The 8577-nt window shown below is 40.2% G+C and overlaps 1 pseudogene; it reads right to left on the reverse strand.

Annotated features, from left to right (window-relative positions):
- LOC108517163 (nucleolar transcription factor 1-like) overlaps positions 1 to 8577 on the reverse strand; it is a 117994-nt pseudogene that overhangs the window by 28781 nt on the left and 80636 nt on the right.

Raw genomic sequence — 8577 nt, forward strand, 5'->3', positions numbered from 1 at the left:
GGAGACAAAAAAAAAGAGGCTTCTTTTTCCCCTCACCTCATAGTCTCTCCACCAGTGCTTCCCACTGGCAAACCTAACAGGAGGCTAATTGGGAAAGGAATCTGAAAAATGTAGTTTGTGGGTTTCTAGCTCCCTGTGATACAGAGAGAACACTGAAAGTATAACTGGGAGCCAAGTGAAAAATTACTGCACAACAATATAATGTTTTAAACTGATCTCCTATTGCTGGATATTTAGATTGTTTTGAGACACAACATAAGTGTGGAAAGCAAAGCCATCAGTGGGATAGTTTCTGAATCCAGTGGACAATGATATTTAATTTCTAGGAGAGGTATTTAAGAAGGGATATGTTCTCCTTCAGCTAAGCAAGAAAAAGGTAATACATAAAACAGAGCAGCTCTAAGTAACTCTGTTCTAGACATCCAAGAGCAGATTTGTGTTCATTATAAAAGGAAGGACACTGGAGTTCTGTGCATGTGGAGCAACAATTATATAGTTGACCTCAAAAATTGTTTACTTCGCATTATAGTCCCATTTGGTTGAGATCTGTAGCTTATTCTTAAGTTATAATTTTTGTACCTTGAAATACACAAAAATTTTACTTGCATTGCCCTATATACCAGTAGTCACAGAATAACTATAAGGTCCTGATAATAATTTTTCAAAATGTGTTTTTAGGGTTTAGCCTCTATACACAACATTTTAAAAATGTTTTAATTTTTGTTATAAAAATAATTGTTGTAAAAAATCAAGTGAGCATCTGCAGAGGTAGAATTTCTTCTTGATACCATACAGAGGTGGTCATGTATGTTTATCATGATTTTTTTCCCATAAAAACTCTAATATATTTTGTGATTATAATCACTGAAGTAGTATATTATAATTCTCTTCTCTAACCTGGAAGTTAGAAATTATGTATAATGTGTTTTGTCTTGTAGATCTTGGGTTTTAATACAGTTAAATGTATCTACTATTTTAAAACTGCATCACAGAATTCCATAGTATGGATATACTGAAATTCATTTTATCGTTTGTCTTCCCATATAGAGTACAAGCTCCTTTAGGACAAGGACCTTGCTTTTTTGGCTCACAGCTATATCCCCAGTGCTAAGAAAAGTGCCTAGCAAATAGTAGGTACTTAAAAAAATTGTAGAATGAACGAATATATGGCAAAACATTATTGATGAATATTTAGATATTTTCCATTTTCACTATTCCAATAATGAATTTTGCAATTAGTATTCTTGCAGATATATTTTATACATGTATTTATCTTTCTAGGGCAATTCATAGAGGAGGAATTACTGGGTCAAGGAACAAAAACAAAATTAAAGAACTCTAACCCCTCTCAAATTCGTCCCATGTTCAGAAAGTACCCAATGTGAAGGGAGGTGGCACTTATATTTACAAACCCAGTCTCCCTGGCTATCACTTGAGTGCTACCATTGTAAGTCTCACGAATGTAGTCCTGTTACTAAGTGGCATTGGCTTTTTAATTTGTTCTGTTTTGGGGAAGTTGTCTGAGTCTCTTATGTTTCTACCTCATGTTCTGATCCATTCAACTGTCATTCTGTTGAAATGAGAACAGTACCTTTTGTCCCTGATGTTTTTTGTTCAGCAAGCTATATTGGCTACAAAACTTTGTGCTCCCAATATCTTTATGAAATTTTTTTCTAATCTAGCTTTGTTAAAATCATCTCATTAACCCCCAAGGCTCAGGGTAAATTTCTATGCAGGAAAGGTAAGGGCTCGCATCATTCATTTTATGCCAATACTGGGCTATCCTCAGAATAGTTCTAACCCTCTGACACTAACCACAGCTCCTTGAACCAAGTTTTCAAAGCTCAGTTCTTTCCCTTCTTCAGTCAAGTGACTTGCAAACATACCCTTGACAGGTCTAGTCTCTGTCCAGTAGATGTTTCTGAATCCCAGGGTAAAATGTCATTTGGGCTGCTCAGGTAGGGATCCTAGAAATACTCAGATATATTCATAAATATAGAAACAGATGAATAGGGGTATGCTCGAATTTCATATCGGCAAGTTTTCAAGATAGTTCAGGGTTTTCCCACCTTAGATCCTAAAACTTTAATATTTTAATCTTTGGGGTAGAAGGCTTCCTTTATATTCTTTTCTGACTACAAATGTAATATATGATCATTTAGAAATATTCAGAAATAGAAGAAATATAAAATACAGAAAATAAAATCACCTATAACCTCCTTCCCAGAGGCATCACTGTGAAAATTTTATACACATTTTCATCCAAACTCTTTTCTATATAGTTTCTATAGTTAAGGTCATATTGCATATACCTTTTTTTGTTGTTTGCCCTTTTCTTAATGACAAAACTTTTCCTTTGTGACTAAAAATGCTCTTCATATACATACTTTCTAATAATTGTATATTAGTCCACTGTTTGGATGTACTATATATTATCAGAGTTGTGTGTTTTAAAAGCTGTCTTACAAGTTTACTCAGAATAAAAAGTCAGTCATATTTTCTTTCATCACCCAGATCCATTCAGTCCTGAGGGCTGTCTATTCTATTTCCAAATGGTTTATCTGTCCCAGAGGTTTTAATCAAAGCTGGAACATCTGGGAAGCTTTTAAAAAATACTGATTATTGGGGTCCCGCCACAGACTGATTCAAAAAGAATTCCTGAAGGATAGAGCTCAGGCATTCATATACCTAAAATCTCCCCAGTGGATTTTCATATAGCCAAAGTTGAGACGAAGTGATCAGGTCAGTCGCTCCTCTCCAGAGCTACTGCCACATCCCTAGGTGGAGCCCTCCCTCAACTCCCAATTAGGCAAGTGCAATTACCTCCTAACTCTTTTCCTGTTTCTCGTCTGTTTCTCTGGCAACCTCTCATCCTTCATACTCCTTCCCAAGTTACTTTCCTAAAACACAGGTCAGATCACATAGCTCCCCCATTGAGAGACTTCCCACTGCTCCCTACTGCCTACACTGGTGAGTCTAATGTGGCCTGAGCAAGGCCTTCTACCACCATAGCCCAACCTATATTTCTATATTTTTTCCTCCTCTAGGTCCTCGTATTAGTTTGTTTTATTTTGCTGATAACAGAATACCTGACGCTAAGTAATTTATAAAGAAAAGGAATTTATTTCTTACAGTTACGGAGGCTGAGAAGTCTAAGGTTGCAGGGCTGTATCTTATTAATAAGGGCCTTCTTGCTGTTGGGGACTCTGCAGAGTCCTAAGGCAGTGCAGGACATCACATCGGGAGGGGGCTGAGCATGCTAATGTGCTAGCTTAGATCTCTCTTCCTCTCCTTATAAAGCCACCAGCTCCCCTCTCATTATAACTCATTAATCTATTAACCCATTAATTCATTAATCTATAAATGGATTAATCCATTCATGACTGCAGAGCCTTCATGACCCAGTCACCTCTTAGAGGCCACATTTCTCAATTCTGCTACATCAGGGAATACATTTCAGCATGATTTTTGGTGGGGGCATTCAAACCATAGCAGTGTTCTAGCGTGCATTGCCATTTTCCTTAGCGAGCTTTCTGCTTTTGTTCAAACTGCCTTTTTTTCACACTGTTCCTAACCTGCAATGATCTCCTTCTCCAATCCTCAAAGAACACCATCATCTTATTCATACTTCAAGGTCCATTTCTAATATCATATCCCTATTCAACCAGTCAACAATCGTCTATTGAGGGACTACTGTGTACCATTCATTAGTTCACAAGTTTTTGAGTTCTACTGTATCTAGGTGCTGAGGAGACAACAGTGAACAAAACAGAAAAAAATACCTTTCCCTGTAGAACTTACATTTTAGTAGGAGACACAGGAAAACAAAACAAAACAAAACACCCAAGCACATTTTCATAAATAAGAAAATGTTAGATAAGTGCTATGCAGAGAATAAGAACGTATAGTGACTGGGTGGCTATTTTTGTTTGAAATGGCCTCTCTGAGGAGGTGACATTTATACTGAGATCTGAATGACAGAAAGGAGGGGACCAATCATTCAAAGTTTAGGGGGCAAAGCATTCCGAAGAGAGGATCAGCCAATGTGAAGGTTCTGAGGTGGAATGAAGCCTACTTGTTTGAAGAATAGAAAGAAGGCCAGAGCAGCTGAAGCACAGGTCCAAAGGGGGAGTAGTGGCAGAGAGAGTCAGAGCCAGCTTATATATGCTTTTGTTGTTGTTTTGTTTGTTTTGAGACAGAGTGTCACTCTGTTGTCCAAGCTGGAGTGCAATGGTGTGATCTTGGCTCACTGCAACCTCTGCCTCCTGGGTTCAAGAAATTCTCCTGCCTCGGCCTCCCAAGTAGCTAGGATTATAGCCACGTGCCCCTACATCTAGCTAATTTTTGTATTTTCAGTAGAGACAGGGTTTTGCCATGTTGGCCAGGCTCATCTCGAACTCTTGAGCTCAAGAAATCCACCCGCCTCGGCCTTCCAAAATGCTGGGATTACAGGTGTGAGCCACCACACCTGGCCTCATATATGCTTTCTAAGTTAGGGCAAAGAGTTAAAATTTGATTCCAAGTGCAATGATGAGAAGCCACTAGATAATTTTAAGCCAAAGAGTGATATGAAATGGTTTGTGTTTGAACAAGGTCACTGTGGTTGTTGTGTGAACAACAGATAGAGGGGGTGACAGCAGGAGCAGGGACCAGGTATATACTTTGGTAGCAGTCCAGTTTTCCTTGAACTACTTGCTGAATTTGATGCCAATAAAAAGCAAACACTTCTCTTACTCTCAGGCAAAAGATTAAAATTGTTAATGTCACCTAAAAAGACCTGGATGGACTGTCCTCTCTCCAGCCTTCTATATATTGTCTTTGCCTCCTGCTATTGAGCCTTGCTGACCTTCCTTCCATTCCCCAGCCCACATCATTCCTTCAGGCCAGAGGATACTTGGACTTGCTGTGGTTACATATTATTTCTGTGTGTTATAAAATACACATAACATACAATTTACCACTTTACCTATTTTAAGGTGTACAATTCAGCAACATTAAGTACATTCACACTGTTGCACAACCATCACCACTATCTAGCTCCAGGACTTATTCGTCACCACAAGAATAAATCCCATATCCATTAAGCAGTGATTCTCCATTAGGGTTAGCCCTTGGCAACCACTAATCTGCCTATGGATTTGCCTATTATGGACAGTTCATATAAATACAATTATACATATGCATCCTTTTGCATCTGGCTTTCACGCAGCATAATGTTTTCAAGGTTCATCCAAGTTGTATCATACATCAGTATTTCATCCCTTTTAATGGCTGAATAATATTCCATAGTATAGATATGCCACAAAATAGATTTCATTAATCTATTTGTCACTGGACATTTATTTAGGTTGTTTTCATATTTTGACTATTGTAAATGATGCTACTGTGAGTTGCTTGGTGATATGGCAGCTGTGGTTATATACTGATGCATTATAGATCAGTGAATCTTAGACATTTGATAGTTTCCTATGGCTGCTGTAACAAAGTACCAGAAGCTGGGTGGCTTTAAAAAAAAAAAAAAAAAAAAAAAAAAAAGAAATGAATTATCTCACAGCTCTAGAGGCTAGGAGTCTGACATCAAAGTGTCAGCAGGGCCATCTTCTCTCTGAGACTCTGGGTAGAATCCTTGTCTCCTCTTAGCTTCTGGAGGTGACCATCAATCCTTGGCAGTCTTTCGCTTGCAACTGCATCACTCTGATCTCTACTTCTGTTGTTACAGTGGCCTTATCCCTGTGTGTCTTTGTGTTTTCATATGGCCCACTCCCTGTGTCTCTTCTTTTAAGGATATGAGCCCTTAAACGTGCTTGGATTAAGGGCCCCACTACTCCAGTATGACTTTGTCTTAATTATATTAGCACCAACCCTATTTCCAAATAAGATCACATTCTGAGGTAATGGGGTTAGGACTTCAGCCGCACGAAGCCTGGACTTCAATATATCTTTTGGGAGGACACAATTCAATCCATAATAGATGACAGACATTACTGTGCATCTCCCCTAGGGATCTTGTTAACATGGGCTTGGAGTGGGGCTTGAGGTTCTGCATGTTCAAACAGCTCTTCCAGTGGATGTCAATGCTGCCAGCTCAGGGTTAGTGTGACCAATATGTTCTGGTCTGCCCAAGACTTTCCTGGTTTTAGCCATGAAAATCCTGAATGCAGGGAAATCCCTCAGTCCTGGGCAAACTGGGATGGCTTGTCACCCTATATATATGTCATGGGCCACAGTTGGAGAGCAAGGATCTAGCTACAAGCTATGTTAATTTATCTACTTATATTACTGAATATTCATACTTATCTTTACATTTAAATGGTTTATTTTTGCTAGAACAGTCCAAGTTTCCAAGAATCTGGACCTAAGAGATATTCCAAAAATGCTCCAAACTGTGAGACTGTGAGTTAGTTTAAAATGATGGGTGTCTTCTGTGAACGTCATATATTAACTCACCAAATTATCTATGATGCTTAGCAGTGTCACTGTTTGGCTGAACATTGAGATTTCTGACCCCTTTACAGAATAATTATACATGGCCAAGATCTTTTGATGCTAAGGATACCCACTGGGTTTGAAGTCTTCAGTATCCTTTCCCTGCTGCTGCTGCAGTTGGAATCAACCTGGAGACTGTAAGAATGAAAGAGAAAGCTCCTCTCTGAAGTTGGGTTTAAGTTCATTGCGGTACGGGGCAATGCCCCTCAACTCTTGCTTAATATTCAGACCACCTGAAGAGCTTCTAAAAAGCAGAGCTTTCACCCCACACCAAATGACTCCGAATAGCTGGTATTAGGCACAGGCATTCATAATTGTTTTAAAACACCAGGTGATGCAAATGAGCACCCAGCGTCGAGAATCAGTGTGCCATAGACCCCTTTATAGCAGACACCTTGCTCAACCTGTCCCTTCTTTCACCTGCACCTATTCCACTCTTCTATGCCCACGTACCTTTTTGTTATGGTTGACAATTTCCTTAAACAGGTTCTCCTCTTCCTCATATTTGTGTACTGTTTATACAGTTACCTTATTGACCTGAGACCACATATAACTCGATAGAGGTAATAATTACTCCTGTAACAACTGACCTTGGCAGGCTTTTCCCAAGCCTTATCGACTCTGTTTTTTACTCTTTCACAAATATGTATCCTTAACATAATCATCCACGATTGAGTTAATCTGTGATAGTGTTGCTGTTTTGACTAGTCTCTCAGCAATCAAGCTAAATCTCCCACTGAATCTGTGTGTCACTCTACAAACCATTTCTGGGTGGAATGTACATTTTTATTGTGATATAATTAATATATCATAAAAACCATCCTCTTAAAGTGTACAACTCAGTGGTTTTAGCCACTATGTAATTCTAGAACATTCTCATTACTCTAAAAAGAAGCCCCTTACCCATTAAGAGTCACTCCTCATTCCTGCCTCCCTCTTGCTGCAACCACTAATCTCTTTTCTGTCTCTACGGATTTGTCCATTTTGGATATTTCCTATACATGAATCATTCAGTATGTGGTCTTTTGTGTCTGGCTTCTTTCGCTTATTTTCAAGGTTCATCCACGTTGCAGCATTTATCAGTAGTACTTCATTCTTATGTGGCCGAATAATTTTCCATCGTATGGATGCACCGAATTTTGGTCATCCACTCATCAGCTGATGGATATTTGAGTTGCTTCCAATTTTTGGCTATTGTGAATAATGCCACTATAAACATTTATGTATATGGTTTTGTGTGGGCATATATTTTCATTTCTCTTGGGTAAATACCCAGGAATGGAGTTGCTGGATCATACGCAAACTCTGCTCAACTTTTTGAGGAACTCCAAATTGGTTGTGAACATTTTTTGACCTCAATGCGGCTTTCCCTTACAGGAGGGAGATGGTCTGTACTTGTTAGCGTGCCGCAAATGATTCTCAGGCATATTAAACATTTTTCTGTTATCTGTTAAACATTGTATGTGCAGCAAGGATGACGCCTCATACAGACCTTTGTCATTTCATCATTTCAAAATGTAAGAAAAATCTAAAAAATGGAGGAGCCTGCAGATACCTGTGGTGGCGAGGATTTGGGGTCTGTCTGAGCTCCTGGGTTCCTGTCCATCCCTCCAGCTGTATTTCCGGCCACCTGTCACAGTCTGTTCCTGGCACAGACAAGGCCTGCTGGTTGCCAAGGACATGACTACAGGGCCACTTCCATGTGAGAAGGCCCTGGCGGGTGTCAAAATGCAGAAACGTGACTGACGGGCAGGGGTCACCCATAAACTTCCCATAGCCAGGTGCAGGCATCCCTGCAAATGTAACGCCCAACTGTGTACAAAGCAGAAATCTAAATGCCAGGGCGGACTGGGAGAGGTTCCCATGACCTCTGACCCGGCCTCTAAATTCTCTCATTCCCTCCCTGCTGTCCTGCCGCGCCCCGTCTCCCGTCGCCTGGCCTCGTCTTTCTCCTCCGCTGGGGGTCTGAGCCTGCGCGGTATTGCGGACGCGGGCGGTGTTTCCCGCATGCGCAGTCACTGCCCGGCCCTGCTCCGCTTTTTCAGTGGGAGCACGGCGCGGTGCGCGCTCACGCACGCGCACGGCCTCGCC

The sequence above is a fragment of the Rhinopithecus bieti genome, unplaced genomic scaffold, assembly GCF_001698545.2.
Source record: "Rhinopithecus bieti isolate Rb0 unplaced genomic scaffold, ASM169854v2 scaffold_40017, whole genome shotgun sequence".
NCBI classification, from domain to species: Eukaryota; Metazoa; Chordata; class Mammalia; order Primates; family Cercopithecidae; genus Rhinopithecus; species Rhinopithecus bieti.